General features: G+C 44.9%; 1 non-coding gene across 1 annotated transcript; it reads left to right on the top strand.

The window, feature by feature from the left end:
- The first annotated feature begins 567 nt into the window (after positions 1 to 567).
- Positions 568 to 649, top strand: trnas-cga. Its single transcript has one exon. It is a non-coding gene; the product is annotated as a tRNA-Ser (tRNA).
- The last annotated feature ends 2259 nt before the right edge of the window (positions 650 to 2908 follow it).

The following is a 2908-nucleotide window of genomic DNA, read 5'->3' as shown; positions in this document are numbered from 1 at the left end:
TGTTTTCAAGAATTCCACAGATTTGCTTCTCCCTGAGCGTGAGAACATCCACCTTATCTCTGATTTAAATGGGCAACTCGTTTCCCTGAGATAACGCACCCGGGTATAAATCAGAGCACAACAATCCTCCAAAGTTCGGTGTGAACTCATCGGCGTCTCCAGGGCCAGTTGTAAGTATCTTAAACATTTTGTTTTTTGACCTCTAGTTAAACCAACTGCCCTGATTTGCACGTTAGATTTGCCAAAGTCGAATCTGCTCCAAACGTACTTCATTGGCTGTGATTTAGGTGGTGGTGAAAGGCGCGATTAAAATACAAGGATAGAATTCTTTCTCGATCCATTGCCCTGATAATTAATCTCTCCGCTCATGGAAATGGATCCTTTCCATCAACTCCATCGTTCATCAATGTGTTTAGTTCAATTCAATCCCACAACAGCCTATTCCGTTCTGATCAAGTACAGGGTGACAGTAAATTTTAGGGTCGTGGTACAGACATCACAAAGCGAATACTCGCCTTTCCTGTTAGAACCATTTCATGAGAAATATTACCAGCGTCACTGTGGCCTGCAGTCATGGCCGAGTGGTTAAGGCGATGGATTCGAAATCCATTGGGGTTTCCCTGCGCAGGTTCGAATCCTGCTGACTGCGTTTCTGTCCAAAGCAACTCATGTATTTTCAGGTCTGGTAGTTAGTTGACGTTCAGGGAAGACGTGGTCTGAACAAGAATCTTGCTGTACTGAAAACCTTAGCTCTGTTTCTCTTTCCACCAATACAGCTGGACCTGTTGAGATTCTGCAGTATTCTGTGTGTTTATTCTGCATTACTGCTGTTTTTCATGAAATATCTTCAATCCCAGTCCTCTGGCAACTGACCCTTGTCATTGGCTCAGTTCCTCCCGACGATCAACCAGCTCATCCTCACTCCCACCCAACTCCATCATTACATACAGCCCCGGGAAATTGCCAGTTTTGCTCCAAAGAGAACATTCCCGACCTCGGGATTCTGTCCACCAAACGGTACTTCCTCATCTCTGGACATGGTGCAAACGATTTTGGGAAAATATTGTCAGTTGGTGTGGAGAAAATATTAAGGAAGCGAAACAGTAAACCCAGACTCCAGCTTTGTGAATCTTTAGAAACGTTTTGGGAACTGGAATCACAGGAGAATAAAGAGTGAATTTTCCGACTGAGCACAAACATTCCAGACACCTGCCACTTATTTAAAAGGCCGGGACATTGACTCAGATGTTCTCGGGACATGAACTGATCTGAGACATTGAAAGAATTCTCGTTCCTGCACATCAGGAATTCAAATCTCAATTCGGCTCCAGGACAATGAGAAAACTCGGAAATAGAAAGGGTCGAAGTGGGACGGGCCCGGCTGTAGGAGAGCTCGTTCCCGGTGATATGGATGGGTCTGCAGAGGGTAGGATCAGACTGTTACCCTGTCTCCTCAATGAACGTCCCAGGTTTTATTTTGGAAAAGTACAGCTGATACAAGACAATTATCATTCCAAGCGAGGCAGTTGGAAGTTTGAATTCACTACGAGCCCGCTTTAAGGGCTGCTGCAAGAGCTCGCCATTTTGGTGGTGTAATTGGCTGGCACTTTCGACTGTGAAATGTGAAGTTGGCGGTTTGAGGCCACTGAGGAAGGAACAAGTGTTGTTCTCACTCTACCAGTTCCCTTTTGACTATACAGTTACGGGTTTTAATGCAGTCAGGAACATATTCCCCAAACGTAAGTCTTGTCCGGTGAGTGACCACAAAGGCATTTCGATGTTCCTTTAATAGCTACCATAAAGAACTGGGAATGCTTGGAATCTGAAACAAAAACAGAAACTGCACTACAGAAAGGAGAAACCAGAGTTCTGAAGAAGTTCTGAAACGTTGACTCAAATTCTCTGCCCACAGATGCTACCAGATCTGCTGAGTTTCTTTTTTCCTGCAATTTATATTTTCACTTGTAAATGAACATTTATTTTATCTATTGGGATGAAACAACCAGAATCACCATGTACTAAATTTAGCACTTTAGAAATCTGCGAAGTGATTGGATTCAAACAAACCCAGCAATAATTCATCCATCCACAGCTCGACTGGCCACGGAAGCGACCTGAAAAGATAAACGGCACAGTACTTCTCCCAGTAGTCATGGCAAAGTGGTTAAGGCGGTGGATTTGAAATCTACTGGGGTATTCCTGCGCAGGCTTGAATCCTGTTGACTACGGATGAAAGCTGAGAACAAATGCAGAGGCAGTTTGCTCCCTCCATTCTGTTTGCGATGGGAATCAATGCTGGGAGAAATGAAACTTTTCACACAGATTGCCAATGGTGGGAAAAGGCAACTCACTGCCTGTCATGGTAGAACAAGCACAAACTTTCAAAGAAGTTACGATGTTTTAAGATTTACACTTGCAGGGCCAACCGTGGTGAGGCGGTGAGGCTGTGAGCCATGTGCTGGGAAATAAGACTAGAACAGTCAGTTCTGAGAAAGAGTCAGCGGACCCGAAACGTTAACCCTGATTTTTCTTCACAAATACTGTCAGACCTGCTGAGCTTTTGCAACAATTTTGGTTTTGATCCGAGAACAGTCAAGGCCTTGAGTTCAACTGGTCAGACCTGATGGGCTGAAGGGTCTTTTTCTGTGGTGGAGACCTCTATGACCAGCTGTGGTCAGCTTAGTTTGTGAAGTGATAGGACAACGTTTGCAAAATGCACCCGAGCCAGGAAGGTGTCGAAATGACTCTCCCCTCATCTGGCTATCAGACACGTTATCCATTCGGATTGGGGATAACTGGCACTGTGCATGTTCTTGGAATCAGTATCTGGGAGAATCAGGAAGATGCAATGCTGGTGTCTCTTCGCCCAGCCGTGTGCAAACTCATTGCTTCTCAATCCGTTCCTTGT

The sequence above is a fragment of the Rhincodon typus genome, unplaced genomic scaffold (assembly GCF_021869965.1).
Source record: "Rhincodon typus isolate 14 unplaced genomic scaffold, sRhiTyp1.1 hic_rhity00003944, whole genome shotgun sequence".
Classification (NCBI taxonomy): domain Eukaryota; kingdom Metazoa; phylum Chordata; class Chondrichthyes; order Orectolobiformes; family Rhincodontidae; genus Rhincodon; species Rhincodon typus.
This window is presented reverse-complemented; position numbering and strand designations above follow the sequence as displayed.